The following is an 18,932-nucleotide window of genomic DNA, read 5'->3' on the forward strand; positions in this document are numbered from 1 at the left end:
GTGTGGCAGTTGCCAGCCTTAGAAGGAATCAAAAAACGGGCTCTGCATGGTTGCTGAATAAGTTACAAAACACACCAGAAACGAGCAGATCCATGATTCTAATGACCTTGTGGAGATCGTGGCATGTCCATAATGAAGTTTTGCATGATAAACCACCGCCACCCTTGGAGGTATCTCGTCGATACCTCTCCAGCTATTTGGAGTTGATCCTTCAAATTAAGCACCATCCTAATGAGAATCTAGAGAAAGGGAAGTTTATTCTTGATGTACAAGAGAAGAAGTTTCACACGATCAACAATGACCACGAACAAGCACCAATTCTCTCCTGGTCTCCACCTAGTTCTGGGTGGTGTAAACTGGATACTGATGGATCCTTTGGCGATGACGCAAGTGCAGGCGCATGCATGTTAGTCAGAGACAGTGATGTTGCTATTGTCTTTTCTGCATGTCGCCAAATCCTCAGTTGCAAAGATGCCCTAGAATCTGATTTTTTTAGTATATGAAGGCTTATCTCTGGCCTTACAATAGTGTAGCTCGCCTTTGATCGTCGAGACAGACTGTTTGGAGGTAGTGAAGATGCTGAAGAGTGAAGGTATTTATCGGTCTGCTTATGCACCGATGACCTTGCTAAATGTCCATCAGACTTGTATTACTCACATTAAAAGAAGTCAGAATTCTAGTAGTCATTTTTTGGCAAATTTAGCTAGCACAAGTGCTAGTACAACAGTTTGGCTTGCCTCTGGTCCAGAGGGTCTAGCAAGCTTATGCTCTACAGATTGTAATTCCTGACCTTTCGAGTAATACAAGTTCTCTCTCGCAAAAAAAAAATAATGACAAGAATCATGGTTATCTTCATATTGTCAAATGACACATCCATTTTCAATATGATTTGTAGGGAAACCAGCAAGTAGGCTTTGTTTTGTCAATGATGGTGGCGAGAGCATTTGTATAAGGTTAACAAGTAGAGAAGAAAGCTGATTTTATTGCCTTGCGCCTTGACGAGTGCAGATATAAGTGTGGAGATCCAGCATACCACTGCATTTTGTAGTATACAAGTCGTCGATATGATACTCATGAAGGGTTCACAACCACTTGGTAATACCACTGGATTTTGTAGTATACAAGTCGTCGATAAGCACTCCACGTTATTATTACAAACCAAAGTTCACAACCACTTGGTATTCTCACAGGTCCGATGAGAACACCCTAAGAACTTAACTTGCTTAAGGTAGCATTACAATTCAAAGCACTAAGAATACATGATGAGAGCTCAACAACTTATTTAGGTATGTCACTACGCTGCTCGAATCTACTATGCCTACGGCATAAATCTACTCCTCCGCCTCCACTTCATTATTTCCGTAGACTATCCCATAGTCCACGTCTTCAACACCTCCGGACAAGTCTGGCTCCTCGTATACCAACTCATATTCTCCTTCTGGTGCTCCGGTGCAGGCCTCCTCTTCGGTATCACAGTCTAGCAAGGGTTTAGAAAGAAAGTGAGTACATAGGTACTCAACAAGTTCAAAAGAAAAGGTGTTGAACGCACTAGCTACGACCATTGATCGGAAAATCTCAGGTCAATGCATGTCCGCAAACATTTTTTCAAAGGTTTATTTTATTATGAAAACTATGCCCGCCAGTCTTCACAGGTTGACCAGAACTTCACGGAGTTCCTTTCTTGTCGCGTTCGTAGTTCCCTTCCCGGAACAGGGAGTGACAAGCCACAATTTGATACACTCTGCAGAGGCACCTTTATTTTTCTCATAAGAGAATTTATCCTTGTTGCCAACCGGGCATACTTTCCTGTCCACACTTTCTTGGTGTGAGGCCCAGTATAAGAACCAAGCCAATCACTGCCTTCTCTACGACCCTGCATACCTACCCTTTTGTCCATACACACATACCCGGTAGACATCTCCGAGCATACGGCTTTACCACGATATGTTATGGATAATCCATCATAGACGGTAGAGCGCCCTTCATCCACATGGATGGGGAGATTAAGTCCATCCCAAACTACCAAGTGTTCTCGCAACACACAGCCAGGGACGGAGCCAGAAAAGTAACACAAGGGAGGCCAATTGCATGTAAAATTTATTGGAGGGGGCCATATATGTAAATTTAGGTAACTTGCAGATCAAATATATAGATTAACCAAGATTTTTTAACCAAAAAATTACCATGAGGGGAGCCATGGCCCCAGCCAGCCCCCTGCTGGCTCCGTCCCTGCACACAACCAGGTTCTATCAAGTCCGTTGATATGCAAAAGGTAAAAGATACATCTGACTTCCCTAGAGCTATTATAGATCTTATGATTAACGATATGTACCGCGTTAGAATCACTAGAAAACATTGGTGATTAGTCCTAGATTAGTAGACCCTTGCAATGGAACCTCCACCATCAATGGAGGAGTTATGTATATTGTTTTGCGAGTAAAATGATAGAAAATAATCAACATGGCATGAGCAATAGTGAACTTGCCTGGAGACGGCGAGATAGTGAAGTTCGAAGGTTTGGATGGAACATGGACCTCGGGTTCTGAAAAGAAGCATCATTGTCCGATAAGGACAATGTTATAAAATTCAAATGGTGCATGCATGGTGGATTTCTTTTGGTTGAATCCCTTTTCCCGGAGTGTTAATATAAATTCTTAAGATTTATTGAATATTGAAGCTTTATTTGGATATTAAATCCTTTTACTAATAATTTATGGTGATTTAATTATTTATTTAATAAGGATTTTCTACAAAGAGAAATACTTGAGATAATAGAATTTATATTTTTGAAAATATTTAAATTAACAAATATTTTAAAAAAGTTTGAAATTTCCTTGATTTTATATTCAAGAAAAATATTTCAAATTTAAATTTCAACTTTGATTTCATTTGAAATTTCTTTAACCAAAAAATTATATTTTTTATTTTAGTTTATATTTTATTTTTGTTAAGAAATATTTTTAATGTATTATTCATATTTTTTGAATTTTTGGAGTTCATTTGGATTTATTTGCCATTTTTAAAAGTGAAAGGGTTTAAATCAAATGGTGAAATGACCAAAATGACCCTGGTCCCACTGGTCAGCCCACCAGTGGCTGAACCAGACCGGGCCGGCCCAAACGGACCGAGTCGGTACATTCCACCCCTCTCTATCACGTGAACCCTAACCCTAATCCTCTCGCGACGCGTCTGGCGATTCGCGTCACCACCGCAGTCGCCACCACGCTCCGGCCAACTCCGGCCACCCTGGCCTCACCGTTGGTCGCAATCGCTTCCCCTTGCGATGCTCTCCACTTCTGTTCGCGTCAATCTGACGCTCGTCGCCTCCGCCGCTCGTACGCAACCCTACGTGTGGCTAGGGTTCCGGTGGCCTCGGTGATATCTGTCGATCTGGTGCTCCTGGACGAGATGGCGATGATCGACGGTGCATTGGTGATGCGGTGCTTGGTCGGTACCGGCTAGGTCGCGGTATGGCGTCGCCGTGACCGTCCTGTGCCACCGTGCCTCCATGGGTGCCGCTCAACGCTTCACCAGGTACACGACTCGTGTCTTCCCTGCTCTCCTCTTCTCTCTTCCTCCTATAGGCTCTCTCCATCGTCCTGGCCAGCTGCACCTCTACTGGCCACTGGCCATGCTATGTTGCTTCTAGTGTTGCTAGGACTACTCATGTTGCTCTTGATTCCTTGCTATGGTTCTTTAGTACTGGTTCTTGCAGTTCGTTCTAGCTTGCCCCTGACCATGTAGCTTCATCTGGTGTTCTTATGAACACCAGCTGCTAGCAGTAACTTGCTATACTGGTAGATATGGTTGCTGATGTGCTATAGTGAGCTCCATCTGCTCCAAAGGTTTCATTTGGAGCCTATATCGCTAGTTGTTAATTCACTGACATGTTGCCAATTCATTGTTGTTGCTTGACTTAAGCTATTGCAACTAACTATGCCTCTCTGTAATTACTTACCATTAACTGGTGAGCTGCCAATGCTTATAGGAGCATGTTTTACTCAAGGATATCCTCTGTGGTGCTACTGGTTCTATACTAGTGATACTTCTATGTTGCTGCTGCATGTTGGTTATGGCTACTGACTATCTATATCAATTGATATGCTTATGTTGCTTACTGGATCATGTATGCTTGTTGGTTTGTGGATGGTTACTGTCACCTCTTATTGATGAACCATGTGTTGGTGATGATTCAGTTAAACTAAATGGATTTAATTTGATTTCCAACCTTTGTTGGAAACAAATCCAAAGTCTGAACATGTACAAGGTGATGAGGACTTGTCTATTTGATACGACTTGCTTGTGATGTGATGTGACCTCAGTAGCTATTGCTACTGCTACTGGTTGCATCTCACAGTTGGATAAAAAGTTGATTTTTGATAAAATATGGAGATCCTCGCAGTAGGGAATCATGTAAATGAATGCCACTGTGAGTGTTCTATGCAAGGAAAAAATAGCGCGCTATAACAAAATAGCGTCAGCCGAAAAATACGCTATTAGTGCGCTATAGCACGCTATAGCGGCGGAATGATGTAGCGTGGGCTGTCTAGAAACGCTATAGTGTGCTATTAGCGTCGAAATAGCGCGCTATTTTTTTCCATGGTTCTATGTAGAAAATGGGAAATTCCTGATGGTTTAGAAGGGCTAGGTGATGCTAGGTGATCTAGTTGGTTGTCAAGGCTTGTTTCATCTGGTTAATTTGGATATGCTAGGATTTCCTGCTTGTTTATACATATCTATCTCTACTGGATTTACTAGTTCTTGCTTGGCCTCTCTATTGCCAGCATCACTTGGTTACTACCAAGTGATGAGTAATCCAGGTGGATCATCTGCTCCATGCTATGTGTGATGAGCATGTTTATGGATGGATTCGATCCTCTGGATCCTTTCCAGGTATCAAGTATACCTTGTTCCGGCTCCTAGACAAAGTATTTTGTTGATGTATAGGTTTTTGCTACTTGATCTTGATCAGCTTGCCCTTCTCCTCCAAGCTCCTAGCTGGTACTTCATTTATGTCACCATGGTTTCTGGTTTGGTGGTTCTTGGGGATGAACTGGATGAACTTGATGATCTGCATGTGTTGTTTCTGATGCTGTTGAGTTCCTGGATGGTTTATACCTATCTACTGTGCATTGTACAATATATAGCAAGCCATGGTGGCTTGCTTGGTGGACAATAAGTGCCTGGCTTGTGCTGGTGTGTCTTCACCTCCTTCCACCCTTGTGATGAGTCACTAGTGAGTGAGCTGTGTGGGAAGATTCACTGGCTTTGCTTGGGACTTGATCCCTTGCCTGAGGCTTATCTCCACCATTTTACTTATTTTGCTGACCAAGTGGCATTGCCACTTGTTCAAATCCAAGATTTGGATATTTGTTTGTTGTTTATGCAGGGTTCAATATAGATCAAGATTTGGAGAAAACAAGTGAAGAATTGAGAAGTTTTAGTCTATGAAAATAGTCTTAATATGTAATTTTAATTTCTTTCTCATTTCCTATTTGTTGGTGATCAATATATTGTAATATTCAGAGATTGTGTAAAGACAATGTATATTTGTGTGAATGATCAATAAAGCTGTAACATCCCAAGAATTTCAAAATAAAACAAATGAATTGCACTAGTTCCAAATTTTGGAACCAACAAAAACTTTTTGTTAAATAGAGTATGATACATAGTGAGCTTGCTTAATTCTTGTGTTATTGCCATGATTGCTTGTTATTAGTATTTGAAGTGATCTTAAACCCTAAACCTCACCCCTCTTTTCACCATCCTAGTTAAAATAAAATAAAAGGAAATTAAATAAGAAAAAGGCATATGTGCCTATGGCTATAATTATAAATCTTTACCCTAGAACTTTCCACTTTGTTTAGAGGTTTGGAAAACCATCATACACCTTACCTAGCACTTATCAAACCTAATCCAAGTTGTTTCCAAAGAAAATAAAAAGAAACTAAAAATGCCATAGAGGCATATGAGAGTAAAATGCAAATTTGTGAATTTAAGAATATTGACCCTAATACATGTTGTGAATGGTGGGATCACTCCTACATACCATTTCAACACTCAACCACACCAATTGGGTCAAGCCAAGTCAAATTTAAAATCAAATGCAACATATGCATAGAGGCATATGTGACACATAGCCATAATACCCAAATTTTGCCCTAAGCCTTTAAACCTTGACCAAAGGATGGGAAACCATCTTTCAACCTAATATAACACTAAATTGACCCTAACCCATGTCTAAGTAAAGCAAGATCACCCATTTACAAGTTTAGTAAAATTTGACACCTCACCTCTTATGTATTAAGGCCAAATTTGCAAATCTTTGAACAAGACCTTTTGAATTGGTTTCAATACTCTTAAAATGTTTCTAAACTAATAAGAACCACTTTAGAGTCAATAAAAGTCAAATCAATTGGAGGGAAATCAAATAGGGAGAAAATTCCCAAAATTCACTCACATACACATTATGCCAAATAGCAAATCTTCACCAAAGGCCACCATTACTTGATCTCTTGCTTGTGTAATACTTTAATATGATAAACTAACACAAATGCATCATTGGATCAAGAATCAAACACAAGGAAATCTCAAATTCAACTTACATGTGATAATGGTCATATTGCCATTTTATAAAATGTTCCCCACTTTACCCCTCTGTATTTCTCATTTCTTAAACTAAACTTAGTCAACTAATGCCATGTCATCCAAGACCAAGTAAAAGTGAACAACATTCATGTTGACCACACATGCTAATGTTGACCAGGTTGACCAGTATGATTTTGACAAGTGGAGACTTTGAATTAATGAGAAGATAACCCCCAATTTTGAAATGTTGCAAATCTTCACCAAAATGAACCCCACCACCACCTTTCCAACCCTTTATTTATATGTTTAAGCTCCACCAAAAAGAAATCCAAAATCTGAACAAAAGCTTCATGCGGCCATTGTGTCGAGCACCTTGTGTGCATAATCTGGAAATCTTGTTACATGCTATTACACACTGGTTTTTCGACTAAACCTTGCATGGTCAGAGGTGATCATCACTCCCCTACCTCCCCTGCATCTCTACATGTACTGCCTTGGTTGATTAAAGTGAGAAAAGGGGGAGAGAAAGCTCATGCCAAGTCCCATGCCGGCCCTCATACACTTGATCGATCTGAGCCCCTCCTCTCTCGTCCCACCATGTCAACGCTGCTCCTCTCACTCCACCCCGCACGCTGGTACCCTCCTTGGCCAAAAGATTGCACGGCATTGGCCAAATATCGCGCGCCCGGCACGCGCCGGAAACGTGCCGGGCACGCGGTGAGCGCGCCCGGCATGTATCCGGACGCGCCGGAGCACGCCGTCGACCCGTCGCCCTCGTCCTCCTACCCCTCTCTCACTTTGCACGCGCACGGCCCTCTCGCACCGGCCTACCTACCGGACATGATCACCGGCCCGCGGCCGCCCGGTCGCCGTCGCCATCATCGAGAACCTGCCGCGCCCATACCGCAAGCCCTCAACGACGCCAGCACGCTCCGGTCCATCATTGGCCACGCCAACACGCTCCCTAGCTCCCCTTAGCGCCGCCTACACGCCGCGCATCGTAGCTTGACCCTTCGCGCCTCAGAACGCCGGCGCCATAGACGACCTCCACGGCACCCTCGCAGCACCTCGAGCATCTATAAATAGAGCCATTCCCGGACTTCCTTCTCCACACCAAACTCGCTCCTCTCCTTCTTCTTGATCTCATCGACCTCTGCTCCACCTTGATTAAGCTCTAGTGAGCTCCAATTTCTCGCCGGAGACCCGCGAGCCGCCGCGGATCGAAGCCGTTGATCCACGCCACCCCGAGCTCCGCCACTGTGCCAGGCACCTATTCACCCTCGCCAACGACGCCTCGACACCCTCCCTCGACCGCCGGCGACCTCCAGTGCCCTCCGACCCCCTACCTCGCCGGCGCAGCAGGCTCTCCTCCCCCGTCGACGACGACGACGCTCGACCGTCGATCGTCCACCTGATCCGACGGCCCTCTCTCACGCGTACCGCTTCGGTGAGTTTAAGTCGCTGACGCGTGGGACCCCCTGTCAGGCGGCCCGCGGCGTGGTCAGCGTTATTTGGGCCGGCCCAGTCCGTTTAACCTGTTTAGCCCATTTCGTTTTCCCGCGTGGCCCAGTAATTCAAATACGAGTTAATCCATTTTAGTTCAAATGCAATACTGCTGCCCACTTCAAAATTGAATAGTTTGAAATCTACTACACCAAATTTAACCAATTTTATATTTTTGGAAAGCTCATGAAATTATCTAAATAATGCCACTGGCCTCATGTCCAATTTCGAAATTAAATTTAAATAATAAAAATAACAAGGCAGGGCCTTTTTCTGAATTCAAATAAATATTAGAAATTATCTATAAATAACTTTAAGTTGATTCCAACTCTAATAAATCACATTTGACATAATCTAATTGTTTATGCAAAAATATAGCATAGTTGTTTTGCATGATCATGGGCTAGAATCAAAATATTGGCTATGTAGTCAATACTAGCCCATTTAAACTATTTCAAATTTTAGGAATTTAAATCTATGAGGATAGCACCTCATTTAAATCATTTTCTCAAGTATTATGAAGTAATATGAGGACCTCTACTGCATAGGTTCATACTTGCTCACTTATAGACTTTAAATCAAAATAGGATTTAAAATTGCACTAGTTATTTAAATCACATGAGATGATGAATCTCATTTAAATCACTTTTCTCAAATACTAAGTGTGAAGTGTTGACCTTGGTCAACATGGGATCATCCCTGGTTATTTGAGAAGATTAAATCTTAAGAAGATTCAATGAGAGGAAATTATTTCTCCAAACCAAGAGAAACCCTAATTTCAACTTTCAATGAGAGGAAATTATTTTCCTATTATTAAATAAGGAAACCCTAGCTTAATGTGTAAATAGATGTTAAGTAGTGATACTAGATCAATTGTGTGAGCCATTAAGGCTAGTTAAAGACTGCCTAAGTGTTGTTTGGTGATTGTATCCTCGTATTCATTTATAGACGCTAGTACCGGAGACTATCAAGAGGAGGAGGTATTCTACCAGGAGGAAGAGCCGTGAAAACTTTGATCACCTCACCAATCAAGGCAAGCTAGACTAATGCAAGCTAATATTCTTGCAAGCTAACACTCTTGCAAGGTTCCTTTGTGCAAAGCTCTACAAGAGCAAGGCACCATTATTTTTCCTTTATGCTTAATGCTCCTATCCCAAGTTTTTACTTTACAAGCTTTTCTAAATTTTGTTCATCAAAGTTTACTTTTTGATTCATGATTCACTTGGTTTAGATATAGAGTAGAACAAGAGCATCAAAGTTAGCCTAGAGCAAGAAAAGCTAGTTAGCACCCTTCATGACTAGTTGCTATTGCTAAATAAATAAAATTGATTACTCTAGATGGGAACTTGTGAAATGAAATGACTTTGAAAACCTTGGAATGATGATTCATTCTATTGAAAGATTTTGAAGGTGAATATGACTGGTGAATGACTTGGTGAATTTTACAAAAACTGATGGTTGGGTTCGGATGCGATACCATTCCAATTTGAAAGTACCCGCACAATACCCAATATGGGTAAGGGCTTAACTAGAAATTTATGTGCTTTAGTATGGGTTCCCTCTAAACAAGCGTCATCGGGGTTAGGCCGAAGGCTGCCTCTACAACAAACAAAACGATGCGATATGATGTGGAATGAGGTGAATGTCCGGCCCAAGCCCCGTGCGGTTCCCGGTTGATCGCGGTTTTCACCGGGAGGCCAAGCTCATGGGGAGAGGTGCCTATACTAGGGTATGTAAATGAAAGGTTAGGATTGGTAGTTCGCGTATCGCGTACGATAAATCGAGGGCCGCTTACCCCTGACGAACTATTCCAATTGTTGTGGCACAAGTGTACAACCTCTGCAGAGTTAAACCTATTCGAATAGCCGCGTCCACGGTTATGGACGGTTGGAAAGGCCATACTGTTCCATCATCAGAACTTTTCTAAAAATATGAATGGTGACTTGTGATTTGAATTGAAAGGTGACTTTGACTTTGAATCACACCAGGGTTGTGGGAATGACACTAATGTTCCCACTTGAGTTAGTATAGCAAATGAAGAGTCTTTTCTAAATGTTTATGAAATAAACTTGGCTTTATGCAAATAAACCTAGAGCTTAGTATCCCCTTACTAGAATTAATAGTGCTTACACTAGTATTAGTTTGCGAGTACTTTAAAAGTACTCATGGCTTTGTCCCTGGCTATTCAAATGGCCAGACTATGAAGGTGAACAGCAGTACGAGGAAGATGGACAGCAGGACGTCTACGACAACTAGGACTATGATACGTCTCCAACGTATCGATAATTTCTTGTGTTCCATGCCACATTATTGATGTTATCTACATGTTATATGCACACTTTATGTCATATTCGTGCATTTTCTGGAACTAACCTATTAACAAGATGCCGAAGTGCCGGCTCTCGTTTTCTGCTGTTTTTGGTTTCGTAAATCCTAGTAACGAAATATTCTCGGAATCGGACGAAATCAACGCCCGTGTTCCTATTTTACCCGGAAGCATCCGTAACACACGAGAACCGCCGAGAGAAGGGGGCGGTGGCCACCACACCACACCCCGGCGCGGCCAAGGGGGGGGGCGCCCCCCTAGGGTGTGGGCCCCCGTAAGCCCTCCCGCGCCGCCTCTCCGCCTATATAAAGCCCCCGACCTAAAAACCTCGGGGCGTTTGACGAAAACCACGAAAACCTTCCGGAGCCGCCGCCATCGCGAAGCCAAGATCCGGGGGACAGGAGTCTCCGTTCCGGCACCCTGCCGGAGCGGGGAAGTGCCCCGGAAGGCTTCTCCATCGACACCGCTGCCATCTCCACCGCCATCTTCATCACCGCTGCTGCTCCCATGAGGAGGGAGTAGTTCTCCATCGAGGCTCGGGGCTGTACCGGTAGCTATGTGGTTCATCTCTCTCCTATGTGCTTCAATACAATAATCTCATGAGCTGCCTTACATGATTGAGATTCATATGATGATGCTTGTAATCTAGATGTCATTATGCTAGTCAAGTGAGTTTTACCTATGTGATCTCCGGAGACTCCTTGTCCCACGTGTGTAAAGGTGACGAGTGTGTGCACCGTGTGGGTCTCTTAGGCCATATTTCACAGAATACTTACTCAATGTTGAATGGCATAGTGAGGTGCTTATTTATATCTCTTTATGATTGCAGCATGTTTGTATCACAATTTATCTATGTGCTACTCTAGTGATTTGTTATTAAAGTAGTTTATTCCTCCCTGCATGTGTGCAAAGGTGACGAGTGCGTGCACCGTGTTAGTACTTGGTTTATGCTATGATCATGATCTCTTGTAGATTGCGAAGTTAACTATTGCTATGATAGTATTGATGTGATCTATTCCTCCTACATATGCATGAAGGTGACAAGTGTGCATGCTATGCTAGTACTTGGTTTAGTCTCGTTGATCTATCTTACACTAAAGGTTACTTAAACATGAGCATTATTGTGGAGCTTGTTAACTCCGGCATTGAGGGTTCGTGTAATCCTACGCAATGTGTTCATCATCCAACAAAAGTGTAGAGTATGCATTTATCTATTCTGTTATGTGATCAATGTTGAGAGTGTCCACTAGTGAAAGTCTATTCCCTAGGCCTTGTTCCTAAATACTGCTATTGCTGCTTGCGTTACTACTACTGCGTTACTACTGTTACATTACTACTGCTTGTTTACTGTCCTGGGCAAAGCACTTTTCTGGTGTCGTTGCCGTTGCCACTGCTTATTCATACCACCTGTATTTCACTATCTCTTCGCCGAACTAGTGCACCTATTAGGTGTGTTGGGGACACAAGAGACTTCTTGCTTTGTGGTTGCAGGGTTGCATGAGAGGGATATCTTTGACCTCTTCCTCCCTGAGATCGATAAACCTTGGGTGATCCACTTAAGGGAAACTTGCTGCTGTTCTACAAACCTCTGCTCTTGGAGGCCCAACACTCGTCTACAAGAATAGAAGCTCCCGTAGACATCAAGCACTTTTCCGGCGCCGTTGCCGGGGAGGAAAGGTAAAAGGCTCTCATACTACGGTCCCGGGTAAAGTATTTTTCCGGCGCCGTTGTGTGTGTGCTCGAAGCTATTTCCTTTAGATCCTGCAATTGCATCTTGTTGTTTCTTGTTTACACTAGTTTGGCATAATGTACAAGAGTGAGCTTCTTATTCTATTTCCCGATTTAAAACATGGATTGTTTGATGCGAAAATTAAAAAACCTATGAAATCTTATTTGCATGCCTGGTAGTAATATTAGTATGAACGTTTCGAACACCATTGTTGATAATGATATAGAAAGTTCCAAGCTTGGGGAAGCTGGTTTTCATGATATTTTTAGTCCCCCAAGCATTGAGGAGAAAATTTTCTTTGATGATACTTTGCCTCCTATTTCGATGATGATAATGATAGTGGTCTTTTTGTGCCACCTACTATGGAGAGTAAATTTTGTTGTGATTATACTATGCCTCCTACACTTGATGAGAATAATAATGATAGCTACTTTGTTGAATTTGCTCCCACTACAACTAATAAAATTGATTATGCTTATGTGGAGAGTAATAATTTTATGCATGAGACTCATGATAAGAATGTTTTATGTGATAGTTATATTGTTGAGTTTGCTCATGTTGCTACTGAAAGTTATTATGAGAGAGGAAAATATGGTTGTAGAAATTTTCATGTTACTAAAATGCCTCTCTATGTGCTGAAATTTTTGATGCTACACTTGTTTTATCTTCCTATGCTTGTTACTTTGCTCTTCATGAACTTGTTTATTTACAAGATTCCTATGCATAGGAAGCATGTTAGACTTAAATGTGTTTTGAATTTGCCTCTTGATGCTCTCTTTTGCTTCACATACTATCTTTTGCGAGTGCATCATTAAAACTGCTGAGCCCATCTTAATGGCTATAAAGAAAGAACTTCTTGGGAGATAACCCATGTGTTATTTTGCTACGAGTACTTTGTTTTATATTTGTGTCTTGGAAGTTGTTTACTACCGTAGCAACCTCTCCTTATCTTAGTTTTGTGTTTTGTTGTGCCAAGTAAAGTCTTTGATAGTAAAGTAAGTACTAGATTTGGATTACTGCGCAGAAACAGATTTCTTTGCTGTCGCGAATCTGGGTCTAATTCTCTGTAGGTAACTCAGAAAATTATGCCAATTTACGTGAGTGATCCTCAGATATGTACGCAACTTTCATTCAATTTGAGCAAGTCTGGTGGCCTAATAAAATCCATCTTTACGGACTGTTCTGTTTTGACAGATTCTGTCTTTTATTTCGCATTGCCTCTTTTGCTATGTTGGATGAATTTCTTTGATCCATTAATGTCCAGTAGCTTTATGCAATGTCCAGAAGTGTTAAGAATGATTGTGTCACCTCTGAACATGTTAATTTTTATTATGCACTAACCCTCTAATGAGTTGTTTCGAGTTTGGTGTGGAGGAAGTTTTCAAGGATCAAGAGAGGAGTATGATGCAATATGATCAAGGAGAGTGAAAGCTCTAAGCTTGGGGATGCCCCGGTGGTTCACCCCTGCATATATTAAGAAGACTCAAGCGTCTAAGCTTGGGGATGCCCAAGGCATCCCCTTCTTCATCGACAAAATTATGAGGTTCCTTCTCTTGAAACTATATTTTTATTCAGTCACATCTTATGTACTTTACTTGGAGCGTCTGTTTGTTTGTTTCTGTTTTTGTTTTTGTTTGAATAAATTGGATTACATCATGCTTGTGTGGGAGAGAGACACGCTCCGCTGGTTCATATGAACACATGTGTTCTTAGCTCATAATATTCATGGCGAAGTTTCCTCTTCGTTAAATTGTTATATGGTTGGAATTGGAAAATGATACATGTAGTAATTTGCTATAATGTCTTGGGTAATGTGATACTTGGCAATTGTTGTGCTCATGTTTAAGCTCTTGCATCATATACTTTGCACCCATTAGTGAAGAATACATAGAGCATGCTAAAATTTGGTTTGCATAATTGGTCTCTCTAAGGTCTAGATAATTTCTAGTAAGGTGTTTGAACAACAAGGAAGACGATGTATAGTCTTATAATGCTTGTAATATGTCTTTTATGTGAGTTTTGTCTGTACTAGTTCATCCTTATGTTTGCTTCAAACAACCTTGCTAGCCTAAACCTTGTATCGAGAGGGAATACTTCTCATGCATCCAAATCCTTGAGCCAAACAACACTATGCCATTTGTGTCCACCATACCTACCTACTACATGGTATTTCCTGCCATTCCAAAGTAAATTGCTTGAGTGCTACCTTTAAACAATTCAAAATTTATCACCTCTAATTTGTGTCAATGTTTTATAGCTCATGAGGAAGTATGTGGTGTTTATCTTTCAATCTTGTTGGGCAACTTTCACCAATGGACTAGTGGCTTCATCCGCTTATCCAATAATTTTGCAAAAAGAGCTGGCAATGGGATTCCCGAGTCCCAAATTAATTAACAAAAATAGACACTCCTCCATGGTATGTGATTGTTGGACGGCACCCGAAGGATTCGGTTAGCCATGGCTTGTGTAAGCAAAGGTTGGGAGGAGTGTCATCATAATAAAACTAAAATAAAAAGGCACTCCTTCATGGTATGAGATTGTTGGCGGGCACCCGAGGTTCGGTTAGCCATGGTTTGTGAAAGAAAGGTTGGAAGGAGTGCCATCCAAAAATAAAATAAAATGGGAGCCGCTCTTTGAAGGTTTGTCTGGCAAGGGGGTTAGAGTACCCGCTACCATTCGTTGACAACAACATACACCTCTCAAAACTTTATTTTTATGCTCTCTTTATGTTTTCAAAATCAAAGCTCTAGCACAAATATAGCAATCGATGCTTTTCCTCTATGGAGGACCATTCTTTTACTTTTTATGTTGAGTCAGTCCACCTATCTCTCTCCACCTCAAGAAGCAAACACTTGTGTGAACTATGCATTGATTCTTACATATTTGCATATTGCATTTGTTATATTGCTTTGCATTGACAATTATCCATGAGATATACATGTTATAAGTTGAAAGCAACCGCTGAAACTTCATATTCTTTTGTGTTGTTTCAATACCTTTACTTTGAATTATTACTTTATGAGTTAACTCTTATGCAAGACTTATTGATGCTTGTCTTGAAGTGCTATTCATGAAAAGTCTTTGCTTTATGATTCACTTGTTTACTCATGTCATACATATTGTTTTGATCACTGCATTCACTACATATGCTCTACAAATAGTATGATCAAGATTATGATGGCATGTCACTCCAGAAATTATCTTTGTTATCGTTTTACCTGCTCGGGACGAGCGTAACTAAGCTTGGGGATGCTGATACGTCTCCAACGTATCGATAATTTCTTGTGTTCCATGCCACATTATTGATGTTATCTACATGTTATATGCACACTTTATGTCATATTCGTGCATTTTCCGGAACTAACCTATTAACAAGATGCCGAAGTGCCGCTCTCGTTTTCTCGCTGTTTTTGGTTTCAGAAATCCTAGTAACGAAATATTCTCGGAATCGGACGAAATCAACGCCCGGGTTCCTATTTTACCCGGAAGCATCCAGAACACACGAGAACCGCCGGAGAAGGGGGCAGGGCCACCACACCACACCCCGGCGCGGCCAAGGGGGGCGCGCCCCTAGGGTGTGGGCCCCCGGAAGCCCTCCTGCGCCGCCTCTCCGCCTATATAAAGCCCCCGACCTAAAAACCTCGGGGCGTTTGACGAAAACCACGAAAACCTTCCAGCAGCCGCCGCCATCGCGAAGCCAAGATCCGGGGGACAGGAGTCTCTCGTTCCGGCACCTCGCCGGAGCGGGGAAGTGCCCCCGGAAGGCTTCTCCATCGACACCGCTGCCATCTCCACCGCCATCTTCATCACCGCCTGCTGCTCCCATGAGGAGGGAGTAGTTCTCCATCGAGGCTCGGGGCTGTACCGGTAGCTATGTGGTTCATCTCTCTCCTATGTGCTTCAATACAATAATCTCATGAGCTGCCTTACATGATTGAGATTCATATGATGATGCTTGTAATCTAGATGTCATTATGCTAGTCAAGTGAGTTTTACCTATGTGATCTCCGGAGACTCCTTGTCCCACGTGTGTAAAGGGGACAGTGTGTGCACCGTGTGGGTCTCTTAGGCCATATTTCACAGAATACTTACTCAATGTTGAATGGCATAGTGAGGTGCTTATTTATATCTCTTTATGATTGCAGCATGTTTGTATCACAATTTATCTATGTGCTACTCTAGTAATTTGTTATTAAAGTAGTTTATTCCTCCTGCATGTGTGCAAAGGTGACAGTGCGTGCACCGTGTTAGTACTTGGTTTATGCTATGATCATGATCTCTTGTAGATTGCGAAGTTAACTATTGCTATGATAATATTGATGTGATCTATTCCTCCTACATATGCATGAAGGTGACAGTAGTGCATGCTATGCTAGTACTTGGTTTAGTCTGTTGATCTATCTTACACTAAAGGTTACTTAAACATGAGCATTATTGTGGAGCTTGTTAACTCCGGCATTGAGGGTTCGTGTAATCCTACGCAATGTGTTCATCATCCAACAAAAGTGTAGAGTATGCATTTATCTATTCTGTTATGTGATCAATGTTGAGAGTGTCCACTAGTGAAAGTCTATTCCCTAGGCCTTGTTCCTAAATACTGCTATTGCTGCTTGCGTTACTACTACTGCGTTACTACTGTTACATTACTACTGCTTGTTTACTGTCCTGGGCAAAGCTCTTCTCTGGTGTCGTTGCCGTTGCCACTGCTTATTCATACCACCTGTATTTCACTATCTCTTCGCCGAACTAGTGCACCTATTAGGTGTGTTGGGGACACAAGAGACTTCTTGCTTTGTGGTTGCAGGGTTGCATGAGAGGGATATCTTTGACCTCTTCCTCCCTGAGATCGATAAACCTTGGGTGATCCACTTAAGGGAAACTTGCTGCTGTTCTACAAACCTCTGCTCTTGGAGGCCCAACACTGTCTACAAGAATAGAAGCTCCCGTAGACATCAGACTACTCCTGACGTCAAGCGTTGGCCTGTGGATTAGATAGCCACTACTACTTCGCTTCCGCTATTTGTGATATTCGTTGATCATTAGATCAACTACTATTGTAATATTGGATCATGTGATCTACCTTTGTAAGACGATTATGTGTTGTAATAAATGATGACTCTATGATATTCAACTATTATGTCTCGCAACAACAATATTCCTGGGATTGCGATGTACGGCATAATAGGCATCTGGACTTAAAAATCCGGGTGTTGACAAGTTGGTATCAGAGCCATTGTTTGACCTTAGGAGACCCTAGTTAGAATGGACGTCCTAAAAACTTAGTTTCAAAACAAAGAAAGTGGATATTTCTGAAAACTTATTCTCACCCTTATCTTAAGATCTTTTCAAAAGAATAAATCCATGCTCTACTTTTCTTTATAATTGTACATAAAATTTTGCACACTTGATCACTTCATTAACTTACTCATCCTCATTGCTCACGAGATGGAGTACCAATGGGAGTTCTATCAGCTTGGTCGCGGAGGAGACCTAACGTTCGAAAAAGATTTGAAGCAACTAGTGGAATACCTAGGCCACCCGTATCCCGAATTCTTCGGAATACCCCTCAAAAACCACTCCGGAGAACCACCTCGGTGGGACGTTTCTACTGATCTAAGAAGAAGGCATGATGCCCCGGTATGGGAAACCATATGGTTTTCTGTAACGGGAAACACTTGGGAGGAAGGACTAGTCAGAGCTATGCAAGAAGCAATTTTCCGTCTGTGTGGACAAAATGAGAACAAGATCAAGAACACTCGCTTCATCTACTACCCAAGACATGACCCCATGGGAAGACCGATGACCATGCCCCCGCACACAGAGATGAACCCCTATGTAGCACACCAGGACTTCAGGATGTACAAAACCCGCAGGGATTTGGACAACGCCCTCACCTCTCGCCAAGCACATTACCCGTGAAGACGCAGAATTCCACCCTGAAGAGTAGTATCACCCAAGCACTTAAGTAGGTGTGAGTTGTATCAGGATCCCCTTGTATCGTAGAGCGATGAATGGTTCTTCAAACCAACGGTGTGTTAGCTTTGTAATATGTGATGTTTGGTATGAATGAAAAAGTGTTGTTGGTTTTTACCCCCGCAACACTACTCAAGTTTTCAATTTATGAACTTCTTAAATTTTAACAAAACAAACCCTAGAAATTTCCCTCTTATCTTATCATCTACCTCAATGTTCAGATGGCCCCACCAACCCGCAACACCACCCAAGATGCCATGATGCAACTGCTGCAGACGATGATGGCAGACCGAGAAGTCGAGAGAGCTGAACGCCAAGCAAACATTGCCGCACTCGCAACAGTATAGCTCGGAACAACCAAGGCCATGGAAACAACGATCACCCCGGATCAAAACCGAAGAACTTTCAAGCACACCAACCCTCCGGTATTCAACAAGACCGAAGAGCCCCTTGATGCCGATGACCGGCTCCGGACCATGGAGAACAACCTTGAAGTTGCGGGAGTAGAAGCCGCAGGAAAAGTATTGTTTGCCACCCACTACCTCGTCGGACCTGCCGGAGCCTGGTGGACAAGTGCCCGTGCAATGAATGCGGGACGGATGATGACTCGGGAAGACTTCAAGCTGAAGTTTAGCAAATACCATGTGCCCCAAGGACTGATCAAGAAGATGAGAGACGAGTTCCGTGAACTCAAACAAGGAAGGATGTCTGTGGTGGAATACCGCGACAGGTTTCTCACTCTGTCAAGGTACGCCCCGGATGAGACCGACACCAATGAGAAGAGAAAGGAAAGATTCCCGAACGGACTACACG

Source organism: Lolium rigidum, chromosome 1, assembly GCF_022539505.1.
Source record: "Lolium rigidum isolate FL_2022 chromosome 1, APGP_CSIRO_Lrig_0.1, whole genome shotgun sequence".
Lineage (NCBI taxonomy): Eukaryota > Viridiplantae > Streptophyta > Magnoliopsida > Poales > Poaceae > Lolium > Lolium rigidum.